Consider the following 12,958-nt stretch of genomic DNA (forward strand, 5'->3'; position numbering starts at 1 on the left):
CATACGCACATATCTACCAGGAGGGACTGCCTCCCTATGATAAGATATCTGCACCATCGCACTCCTTGCCTTAGGCCCTCCTTGTATGTTTGTATCCCCTAGAGCGTACCTGTTCTTTCTGCATTCCGTTATAAGGGATAGGAGTCAATGGGAGGTGGTCAACACTAAATAAATAAATTCCCTCATAGCCCATAAATTCTTTACATTAGAACATTGTTCATATAAGATTTGTCAAACATTTATATACAACAGTGACACATGAGATTACATTTTTGCATTGTTTTTATTATATCAAAACTTCATTTCTTTTATCATTTCAATTTTCTTATTTCTTTTTTTAAAACATCTATGTATGTATTTTCTTCATAAGAAGCCAATTGTACAAAATTCATAACAAATGTACATGATCATTAGAACCATTCCTGTTAACACAAATCATATTCAGAAAAAATACTGGAAAAAACAACACCACCCCTGGATTAACTTCAATAAATACTACCATACTGCAACCACTCAAACTCATACATTCTCACACAAACTTACATACATTCAGCATCTGTACACAGTAGAGGTTTATGTATGACAAAAGAACCCCTGCAAAGAAATAGGTCTAAAATTCAAAGCACAAGGGTCAACACAAGGTCGACGCGTGTTTGGGTGGGGTAAAGATGATTAGACCACCTTCCTGAGGACCTTTCCAGATATCCACATCAAACTCTCAGCTACCAGGGGACCTAAAATACATGAAAAAATCAGCACTGTTGTATCTACAATAATTAAGACACATGAAAATTACTATTGATTAGACCCAACATGAACACACACATGGGCCCGCAGGTCAAAAAGACACCCCCGCATTATTCCTCCTCCCACTCATTACAACTGGGGACCCCAACAATTAAGAAACATACCAAACGTTGAAGAAGTATTGATAACAGACTTAAAGTACCAACTACTAATAGTAAAGCAACCATCACCATCTCCCAGTGAACAAGATAAGAAAAAAAGTGAATCCTAGCCTATATGAAGCACTAAGACACATAGCAGATCATTTACAAAAAATGTAGGACAATTTTAGGTAAATCATGAGTCAACAATTATTATTATCCTCTTTGGGTCCACAACTGGAATCCATCCGGATCCTCAGTTGGAGTAAACTCTGTAGTCCTAAGTAAAGGGACATAATTTAAAAAAAGAAGAATGACTGGGATAAGGTTTTCAGTAATACCTATACCCTAGCAAGCCTAGTATCCTTACCAGAAAAATTGCTCATTGATCGAAAAAGTAATTTACTTATTATATGGTGCTGTCAGGTATGTCCAATCACGAAGAAGGGCAGTAATCGACCTAAGAAATAAAAACAAGGTCACGTCACGGCATGCACTACATGATGACCCAGGGTCTAACTGGTCTGTCTCTAGTTAGATTCTGTATGGCTAAATTGCCACACATACTAACCTCAACATATGGATGAAGGGTGTTCACTTTGTCGATGTATTCTGTTCATATATATAATCAGTTTTATCGTAGTTCAAATGGAGGCTCTTAATTAGTATCTCTGAAAAAAGCAGAATGAAAACGAGGTCAGATTTTAATTGTCAAGATCGTACTACATTGCGCCTGCCTAATGGGTAAAAACTACAACTCCCATGATCCTCCTGGCAAGGAAATGTATAATGCTGCCCTGCGCTATTGGTTGATGTGCATAATTCCACTTCCTGGTTTTGATTTCACTCGCCGATGCCGAGAGATGAATATCAATGTTTCCTGTGGTTCTGTTTTGGACTCCTGGTTCGGAGGACTTCTATCGTGATAAAGGTGCCAGTAAGAGGAATACGGGGAACGTCTGAGTTGAGAGACGCCCTCAAGACTTGGTGCCTTTTTATTTCCCTTGTGTTTTCGTGTGGTCTTAATGGAACGCGGAGTGCCTTAACTCTCGCTCCAGCCAGTGTTTCTTGGTTGCTAGGCGGAACTCAGAGGTTTCCGCCTCGTGTTGCCGTGCTAGAGCTGGTGTTTGAACTCTTCTGCACGGTTGCGGAGCGTTGTGGTAGTCTGCTTCACTCTGCCGTATGATCTTGGTTCTATTAGCTCTGAGGATGCCCGGAACGGTAGTGGTGGCCGCATCTACCCGTTTCCAGTAAGAGCTTGTTGTGACATTTGTCTTGTGGAACATTCAGAGTGGAACACGGTGGTGAATGTAACCACGTGTTGCCGTTTCTTTCATTGCATACTTGAACTGATCCTTGGGATTCTTTTGCCGAGCGGTAGTGGTGGTCGCAACTACCCGTTTCCGTATAGAAATTTCTTTGTTCATTTCGTGCCTTCCTCATATCGGATGATGTTTTTAGGAAAGCACGCCTCATGGAAAAGTCTCTTTATATAGTGTACTTTTTCATCTTCTTAATTAACAAAGGGAAAGGATATTCCAAGGCTACAGTTCAACAGGGTAAAGAGGGATACCATTTCTTCTTGAATGGTGCTTTAAACAACTTTAACATAGTATGAAATATGTCCTGGCCAGTCATTTGTATAATCTCTGTTTTCTTAATGTGATTTGTTCTTAGGAGCCCCCGAGTACATGCAGAAGCTTCACGTTCTCAGTTTGGATTATCACAAGTCTATAGCAGGTATTTAGGGGTTAGTGAGACTATATGAGAGTAGTCGTATTATGCTTGTTCCATTCATACATTGTGTTGTTTTGTCATTTCAGATCCTTTTTCCCTGCTGACCCTTCCCTTTCCTTTTGTCCCTCGCTTGATAGTGCGAATACCCTGTGTTCTTACATTCAGGGTGTTGGTAACATCAGGAGGTGGACCATTATCTCAACATCCGGATCCCGCGGAGCGTATTCTGACAGAATTACGCGCCCACGAATTGGCTTTGCCCGGTCCGGTTGTTGGAGGTAATGGCTTTCATGGAGGATGTACTCCAGGCCCTAGTATTAGTGCAGCAGGAATTGGCTGCCTCCAGAGCAGAGACCACAGCGCTTAAAGAAAGGGTTGATAAGTTAGCCCGGAATCCTTTTGACGCCTCACACCAGAATCCTCCAATACAAGTCACGGTCCTTCCACCCATCCCTTTGGCAAGTCCTGAGCGTTATTCAGGGGACCCTTCCAAAACACAGGTGTTCTCAACACAGATACCGGGACACTTCTTGTGCAAACCAGCCTCCTTTCCCAATAACCATTTCCGAGTGGCATTCGCCATTTCCTATCTTATTGGGGATGCTGCCAATTGGGCGGTTCCTTTAGTGAGGGTCAACGATGCCGTGCTGTCTGACTGGTCAGCCTTCAGGGCTGAGTTTGAAAGGGTGTTTGATAGGAGGGCAACCACTTTCAGTGCAGACAAAGAACTGCTAGAACTCAGACAGGGAAGGAATGATTTGGTCACATATTTAACGTCCTTTAACAGATTGGTGGCAAAACCTCCTGGCCAGAGGAAAAGCAGATGGCTATCTTTTACCAGGGATTACGGGATGGGTTGAAGGATATCATTGCTCAGATAGACCCTCAGCCAGCCACATGTAAAGACATGAGGTTTCAGCGAGAGGTTTTTGAAGTTTTCAGAAATTGATGGCGCTCAACAATTTACGATATTGTCACGGACAAAAGTCTATTATTTGAAAATGTTTCAGTTTTGGTGCATCTTGGTCAAAGGAGAACCACAACCTCTGAAAAAGAAAAGGGTGGGCAGAGACCCCCTCTTCCGAGTTAATCAAGCCAAGTCCAGAGCACACAAATGGGGATTAAATGTTGTGAAGTGTATCACATGTTAGAGCAACCAAAGATGAGATCGTCGCCAGTAAGTATTTTCTTAAAGATTTTTATTCTTTTTCACCGCTGTTGCTCCTCTCAGAAGGAGATCAACCAGGGAAAATAGCCAACTGAAACGTGGTTGAGTTTCCACAACCCCAGTATCGATTGGAAACAAAAGACCATACGGTTCATGTCTGATGAGTGTAGGAATCATATGTTGTCCCTACCGCCTACTCAGGCCGCGGCATTAACCTTTCCTTTTTTTGTAGCCACGGCGGCTGAAAAGGAAGTGGTTTTACCTAGGGAGTATCAAGAGTACAAGGATGTATTTAGCGAAAGCATGGCAGAGAAACTTCCTCCACACCGGGAGTATGATTGTTGTATAGATTTGGTGGAAGGAGCACCGATACCCTCAAGTCGTGTTTATGCTCTATCTGTTCCCGAAACCAAACACCTAAAAGACTATTTAGAGCACTATCAAAAGATTGGTTTTATTAGACCTTCCAAATCCCCAGCCGCCTCTCCTTTGTTTTTTATTACAAAAGCAAATGGGGAATTGAGGGCCTGTGTGGACTACAGAATGCTAAACAAACACACGGTTCGTAACAGATACCCTTTACCACTCATTTCTGTACTGTTAGACCAAGTGAGTAAGGCCCAAATTTACACCAGGTTAGACCCCCGTTGGGCATATCATTTGGTGAGAGTACGTAAGGGGGATGAGTGGAAGACCGCCCTCAAGACTCGTTATGGTTTATATGAGTATACTGTGATGCCGTTTGGGCTGTGCAATGCCCCGGCGGCATTTCAGTTTTTTCTGAATGATGTCTTGAGGGAGTGGGTGGACGTAAGTGTCGTCGTCTATATAGATGACATTCTGATTTATTCGGAGGAGGTCAGTAGGCACTCTGAACATGTGATTCAAGTCCTGCAGCGCCTGAGAGAACACATACTTTTTTTGTAAACTAAGCAAGTGTGAATTTGGTGTAAGAAAGGTGGAATTTCTGAGGGTGATGCTTTGTCCTGAAGGGTTACAGATGGCCGAACGGAAGGTTCAGGCAGTACAAACATGGCCAGTACCGAAAAATGTGAGAGAAGTGCAATGCTTTCTAGGCTTTGCTAATTACTATCGAAGCTTTATCCTTCACTTCTGTAAGGTAGCCATGCCATTGTCTAGGTTACTCAGGAAAGGAGTAGTTTTTCACTGGTCCAAAGAAGCTGACGAAGCTTTTAGTTATCTCAAGCAGGCATTCACTGCCGCACCCATATTGGCTCATCCGCTACCTGAATTTCCTTTCATAGTTGAGGCAGATGCCTCGGAGGAGGCTATAGGTGCTATACTGTCACAAAGAAGTCAGCATACAGGGCAGTTACATCCAGTAGCCTATTTGTCGAAAAGACTGAGTCCTGCAGAAAACAATTACACAATAGCTGAAAAGGAGTTATTGGCCATAAAGCGGGCATTTCAGGAGTGGAGACAGCATCTATGGGGGGGCAGTGTTTCCAGTCACTGTGTACTCTGATCATCGTAATTTTCAGTATATGAAGACAGCAAGACACTTAACACAGAGACAGATGAGATGGATGCTATTCTTTGCAGAGTACAATTTCGTGATAACATTTAGACCAGGTAGTGACAACAGGAAGGCAGATACCTTGTCACATCTAGAAAACAAGGAGGACAATGACACGGAATCCTCGTTAGAACCCATAGTGAAGCCATCAAAAGTAATTTGTGTACTAATAGCAGATACCTTTTTGGACAGCATAAGGAGTGAAAAAACTGACGCTGCCTGTGTTACCTGGAGCAGGAAAGAAACATGGCGGTCTCTGAAACAGGGATTGTCATTTGTGAACAATAAATTGTTCCTTCCTACGAAGGAGATCCAAAAGAAGGCTTTTGTGTGGTGTCACAGTTCTCCGTTAGCAGGACATCAGGGGGAGAAGAAAACCATACAACTGATGTTAAGGCACTTTTGGTGGGGTGCGGTGAATTCAGACATAAAAATGTGGGTAAAGAAGTGTGAAGACTGCGCTCGTGCAAAGAGCGATAACGTTAAGAATAAAGGGAAACTCATACCCATGCCCACTCCTCAGAGACCGTGGCAAAGTATCAGCATTGATTTCATCACTGGGTTACCACCGGATCAGGGGAACACAGCTGTGTTGGTAGTTGTTGATAGCCTTACTAAGATGGGACACTTAATTCCTTGCCAAAACCTTCCTACAGCAGGTCAAACAGCGCAATTACTGTTGACTAATGTCATTCGAATACATGGTGTACCAGAGGTTATCATTTCTGACAGGGGTCCTCAGTTTATCGCCCGTTTCTGGAAATCGTGGTGTCAAGCTTTACAAATCACTTCCACCCTTTCAACCAGCTTCCATCCACAGACGGATGGTCAGACTGAACGCTTGAATTAAACTTTAAAGAAACATTTGCGTTGTGATGCTGTATCTGCTCAGGACTCATTGGTGTCTTTGTTATAGATGGCGGAGTTGGCGTATAACAATGCCTGGCACATCTCCGTGGGAGTGTCGCCGGTTTTTGTTAATTATGGGTTTGAGGCGAGGGTCCTGCCTGTTTGCATACCTGGGGAGACTGGGCGTCAACCTGCAGTTATGGCACAGGTGCGTCATTTGCGGGCTGTGCAGAAAAAGGTGACATCCCATTTGATCAAGGCAAAACTGGACTATAAGCGGTGGGCGGATTGCCATCGGTCAGTGGGTCCTGTTTATCATGTGGGTGACAGGGTTTGGTTGTCCACCAAGAACATTCGGTTCAAACTGAGAAGTGTCTTTCACCCCAGGTTTATTGGGCCTTATGTCATTCCCAAGTAAATCAATCCTGCGGCTTTCAAGCTGAAGCTGCCTGCTTCACTTAGGATACATCCTGTTTTCCACTGCAGTCTGTTGAAACCTGCCTTGACTGCTCAGCGCCGTGATCCTCCCCCGGTTCAGTGTGATGGAGGTGTGGAGTATGAGGTGCGGAGCATTAAAGACTCTAAATGGAGCAAGGGCTCTCTGTGGTACCTGGTTTCATGGAAGGGTTATACATCGGAGGATGATTCATGTGAGCCCAGTAGGAATATTCATGCTCCGCGCGCTGTTCGTTCCTTCCATAGGCGGTGTCCTGCCAAACCTGGTCCTAGGAGGCGCTAGCTAGGGAGGGGGACCTACTGTCAGGATCGTACTACATTGCGCCTGCCTAATGGGTAAAAACTACAACTCCCATGATCCTCCTGGCTAGGAAGTGTATAATGCTGCCCTGTGCTATTGGTTGATGCGCGTAATTCTACTTCCTGGTTTTGATTTCACTCGCCGATGCCGAGTGAGGAATACCAATGTTTCCTGTGGTTCTGTTTTGGACTCCTGGTTCGGAGGACTTCTATCGTGATAAAGGTGCCGGTAAGAGGAATACGGGAAACGTCTGATGTGAGAGACGTCCTCAAGACTTGGTGCCTTTTTATTTCCCTTGTGTTTTCGTGTGGTCTTTAATATAACGCGGAGTGCCTTAACTCTCACTCCAGCCAGTGTTTCTTGGTTGCTAGGCGGAGCTCAGAGGTTTCCGCCTCGTGTTGCCGTGCTAGAGCTGGCGTTTGAACTCTTCTGCACGGTTGCGGAGCGTTGTGGTAGTCTGCTGCACGCTGCCGTATGATCTTGGTTCTATCAGCTCTGAGGATGCCCGCAACGGTAGTGGTGGCCGCAACTACCCGTTTCCGGTAAGAGCTTGTTGTGACATTTGTCTTGTGGAACATTCAGATCGGAACACGGTGGTGAATGTAACCACGTGTTGAAGTTTCTTTCATTGCATACTTATTTCTTGGGATTCTTTTGCGGAGCGGTAGTGGTGGTCGCAACTACCCGTTTCCGTATAGAAATTTCTTTGTTCATTTAGTGCCTTCCTCATATCGGATGATGTTTTTAGGAAAGCACGCCTCTTGGAAAAGTCTCTCCATATAGTGTACTTTTTCATCTTCTTAATTAACAAAGGTAAAGGATATTCCAAGGCTACAGTTCAACAGGGTAAAGAGGGATATCATTTCTTCTTGAATGGTGATTTAAACAACTTTAACATAGTATATAATATGTCCTGGCCAGTCATATGTATAATCTCTGTTTTCTTAATGTGAATTGTTCTTAGGAGCCCCCGAGTACATGCAGAAGCTTCATGTTCTCAGTTTGGATTATCACAAGTCTATAGCAGGTATTTAGGGGTTAGTGAGACTATATGAGAGTAGTCGTATTATGCTTGTTCCATTCATACATTGTGTTGTTTTGTCATTTCAGATCCTTTTTTCCTGCTGACCCTTCCCTTTCCTTTTGTCCCTCGCTTGATAGTGCGAATACCCTGTGTTCTTAAATTCAGGGTGTTGGTAACATCAGGAGGGGGACCATTATCTCAACATCCGGATCCCGCGGAGCGTATTCTGACATTAATAGTCCATATTCCACATAATTTTAAGATTACATGTCCCCAACCCTACCCACTAATCAAAAGACTGTGGACTACTTAATGGTAATATAGGGTTCCCAATCCCTATTGTTTCAGGGTCAGATATTTCCTCAAATTGAGGTATGACCCATAATATTTAAAACGAGACAGTATGCCCCGTGCTTCCAAGAACAAGATAAAAATAGGGGCAAGTACGGTGTCTATTTTCTCCATAAAGTTTTACACTTCAGACAAGATTACAAAACCGGGCATTCTTGTTGCTTGCTCCGTGAAGTATTAAAGATTTGAAAGAGGCATTTTAGGCTTCACACACAGTTACAAAAACCGAGGGACCAATATGAAAAATACTAAGACCCTCGACAATAATAATACCAAAGTAGTTAAGCACTAGGTGACGACCCACGAACTGCTATGACTATAGACACTATTAACCCCACACAATAATGAGGTTATATTTAGATTGTGACATACCCCATAGCCATATTCCTCCCATGCGCGATTGACTCTATCCGGAATCTGACAAACCCGTTTCCCCATATGTCCCTAGTATCACCGTCAAAGTAACGTATGGCAAGTCATACGCGGCTCCCGCTTACCTGTAATTATGTTTCCAAGTCTCACCGCACTGGACGCCCAATAACAGTCAAACTGATACCGTTATGCGAGGGTTTTAAAAAGCCCTTTGTTAAAAACGTAACGCGGTTAAACGAGCGACTCAGCGTAGCCTGCAACTTACAAAGAAATAGGACTGCGCCTCCTACAATACAATGTGAGGTGGTGACAAAGCTGATGGTTGGTGAATTGTCTATAAAATCTTACCATCTCAGTGCCCAGTATAGTTGTCATTGGGGCAACTGGTGGAATGGCACCAGCATAGCAGGGAAACAGTGGTTCTTTGCACACAGGATATGCTTTTCAGTCAGGTTAGGAGTGCTTGCAGAGGAGCACGTCTAAATATAACTGGGGACTTTAACATAAGTGTTTACAAATAAATGACAAATTTAACGATGGAAGCACAAATCCAAAAATTGGCATGTTCATGCTTTGACATTTTAAGATCCCCAAGGAAATTCTTGCAGATGCTATCTTTCCCTACTAGAAGGATAGTTGTGCAGAGAATTATATAAAAAAAATTAAAACTGAATCATAAATTCAAAGGTGATCCGCACAGAGGCCCCCTAAATACGTTTGAGCTAGGGCCCTTAAAATCCTTAAGATGTCCCTCAGCCACGCCTGTGTAGTTAGTTAGGAAAGCAGAGGGTCACTGGTGCTATGGAATGAGGCAGGCTGCCCCGGTTTCCTAATATACATTAGTGTAACTTTGTCGTGGTTGCAGATTCTCTGATCTGCACCGGTTCATTTCCAACATGACACAACCAGTGTATGCCAGTCACCAACATGAAGGCCTTCTCCAGAGCTGGACTGGCCATAGCAGGCATCGGGGGTTCGACCGGGAGACTGGAAGAGTTGGGGTCAGTTTAGGAGCAGTGGGGGCCGGTTTTGTTACTGATGTCAGTTTTGCGGCGATGCAAATATCGGCTCCAGTAACAAAAGCAGCAGTGATGGGGACCAGTTTAGTTCAGCAGTAGTGTTTACACTTGCCCCCCACCCCCGTTCCATAAAAATTGCCAGGGCTGCTATGGGTTCCCAATCCGGCCCGCCTGCCCCATCAAGCAGGCCTCCTGCATTCCAGTACCTAGGTAAGTTATCTGCAAAATCAAGCAGGAACTCCTCTCACTGCACCCACATGCGCGGTCGGGTTCTTGGCCCACAGAGCCTTGGCTGCAGCGCACAGAGATCTTACACTGCCGCACACAGAGAAAAGAAATTAGAGGGAACATTGGTCGTACCTATATTCTATATCTGTTGCAGTGAGAGAATTAGCCCATTGTATCCATCTCGGATGTAAGGCTTTAGCGTTAGGAATGCTTGCCTTCTTTGCAGCCTCTAAAGCTTAAACTGGAGTCACCACTATTATACCTTTCCCTTGGGCCAGGGATCTTTCTCTGACTACAGCAGTCTGTACTAGAATTATTTCTGTAGATGCAAAGCGCATATCTGCATTTGTGTACAAATGTGATTTGTATGTTATTGGCACTGTTTCACCATCATTATGTCAGATAGGTGTACCAAGATTGACCCGCAATTATACGAATCACCAGGTTACGTACGTTTACGTGTGTCTGTAAGTGTTTGGAAGCTATCATGTCAGCTTGTAAGGAACGAAGTGTATTTGAGTGTTCCTGTGTCCAATGTTTTACTGAAAAATCAGGTTTTATTAACTCATAGAAAGGTTTTACTCTTTCTCCGTAATCCAAAATTTATGTTCTCCCAAAATGTAGGAATCCCAGGATTGATTGTAAATTTTTTAATGATTTTGGAGGTTGGAGCAGCACACATTTTTCTAAAAAAAAAGAGTTTTCCCTTCACTTGAAAGCTCATATTCTAAATACAGGACACTGAGGTGGGCAATTTTTGATTTCTTAAAGTTGAATTTGTAGCCTTCAGATGCAAATCCCAAAATGGTGGTATTCACTCTGTTCAAGTGTTCCTCTAGGTCATCGTCCATCAGATAAATATCATCCACATAGGACAATGCCTCTTCATCCAATTTTGTAGTAACTCTAGCCAAAAACAACCCCGGGCTGTTCATATACCCTTGGGGGAGTCGACAAAACTGCAGCTGTGACCCTAACGCTGAGAATGCTGTTAAACACCTGTTTTCAGGCGCTATATTTTGGTAGAAAAATCCATTTGAGATATCAAGTGTTGTTTTATATATTTTCTGCACAATGTTATTCATTAATGTGGCACTGTGTGCATTTTGGACTGCAAATGTCTGTAATCTAAAACTAGACTATATGTATTTTCAGGTTTCATGACTGGAAACAAAGGATTGTTCATTGATGAGGTGCAATTTCTGATCACCCCTTGGTATTCAAGTTGATCTAAGATCTCCCTGACCTGTTTTGTAGCTTCTTGCTTTATTGGATACTGCCTCTGTGCAGTTGGAGTATTTTTTTAAAGGAATTATGTGGTGGGTTGAATCCTCATCCCATCCAACATGATTTTTGTATAGTGCTGGAGCCTGGGCTACTGCCCACTCCTGCACATATGTGTGTTGCAAGTGCCTGGGAATATGGTCTAAGAATGCCGGTAGAATTACAGTTTTTTCCTTAGGACAATCTATGATGAATGCTGGCAGCCAATCTCATTCAGCTAACAAAATGCCATAGCCAAATGTAAGGTTCTCCCAAAAGAGACCTTTCACTGTTCTACACTTGTCCCCCTCCATTTGGAGCGTTATTTCATATACTTTATGTGGGACACCTACCCTAGTATCGGATGTTTCTACTGTGATATAATCATTCAAGTCCGCTGTCACCAGAAATTCCATCAGGTTCGGGCGAGCTTTTGTTATTTCTGCTGCACTGTCTAGCACTGTCAGAGCCCATTCCCCATTCAGTAGTCAATTCCTCAGAATTCTGGGAATGTCTGATCTTTAGACCTGCAACCTTCTTCTTTTTGAACTGTGGCTTTTGCTTTCTTCTTTTGTAGAAGAGAATTCCTGAGCGTGCTGCTTGTCTCTGGTCTTATGTACTTTCTTTTTGCCTTTCGGACCGCCCTTCCCTCTCCGAGTTTTTCGATGAACGCTGAAAGGAACGAGAGAAACATGTATCAGTATCCTGATACCTGTCAGGTATTCTAATATTATCCCTATTCCTGAGGTTACACCTCTTTTCGGAGGGATCCTGTGGAGGAGATCTAACCCTGGATTGAGATCTGTTTCCTTTAAATTTTAGTTTTTAATTATCCCACTTCTTGTTAGTTGAAGCAGGTGTCTGCTTGGAGGTGTTCTTTTCAGAACTGCCCATTAGTTGTGGTTTTAAAGATTTCCCACCCAAACTGTCTCTGCCTAATTCTGCATATGCAGTTTCAATTATTTTTGGTAGTTCGTGTTTCTGTTCTAAAGGACTGAACTCCCTTAGGTGTTGGCGGATAGCCACTGAAGCTGCTTCCCCTTTATTATTAGATAGTATTATGGCTGATACATGGACATAGTTACCTAGTAACTTCAACCCTAAATTCAGAGGAGGCTCTGCTCAGTACTCGTTTTGTATTTGTCTCAATACATCTGGTATCACTGCTAATGACGTAATTCCACGAGTTTGGTATAAATGGCAGCAAAACCTGCACGCCAAGAGGTACAATCCTCTACTTGTGGTGTTATCCCCATGGGCAAGCAGATTGCTAGCATTCTGTGTTTTTCATTTGGGGTTGTATTCGGGAATACTGCCTCCAACTGTATTATTTTCTGAGCTACCCAGAAGGGCATTTGTTCACGTTTTGTGGGCATTTTTCCCATCACTGCGTGTAATGTTTGTGGTGTGATTTTAGTTGCGGTACCTTGAGCTTGAGTTCCATGTGTTGCAACTATTGCTGGTTGGACTGTAAGTGTCCTCATGAGGAATTGTGGCAAGTTTCTGTATATTTTTCATCACATCTTTGTATTGTGTAAGTAAGTCTCCTACTGGCATTGTTTCAATGTCAGGATGTGGTGTGTAGGCCGCCAATATTGGCCGTGTTGCCCCTTCTCTTCTGAGCGGGCCGAGTCTCACTCTTCTTCTTATGTGGGGTAGGGTGCCTTTAAACTAGTATAAGTGTTCCTGGTATCTGAGCGGAACTTCTATGTCCTCGAATGGACAATATTCCTCTGGTGTATCTCCTTCTGTGTATGAGTGAAATG

At 43.4% G+C, this 12,958-nt stretch overlaps 1 long non-coding RNA gene across 1 annotated transcript in view; it reads right to left on the bottom strand.

Moving 5' to 3' along the window:
* Nucleotides 1-277: 277 nt before the first annotated feature.
* The window catches only part of LOC144781192 (uncharacterized), a 233,274-nt gene continuing 220,593 nt past the window's right edge, over nt 278-12,958 (bottom strand). The window contains exon 5 of the long non-coding RNA XR_013600902.1: nt 278-734. This is a non-coding gene — a long non-coding RNA (uncharacterized LOC144781192). The remainder of the gene's footprint in view (nt 735-12,958) is intronic.

Source organism: Lissotriton helveticus, chromosome 9 (assembly GCF_964261635.1).
Source record: "Lissotriton helveticus chromosome 9, aLisHel1.1, whole genome shotgun sequence".
Lineage (NCBI taxonomy): Eukaryota > Metazoa > Chordata > Amphibia > Caudata > Salamandridae > Lissotriton > Lissotriton helveticus.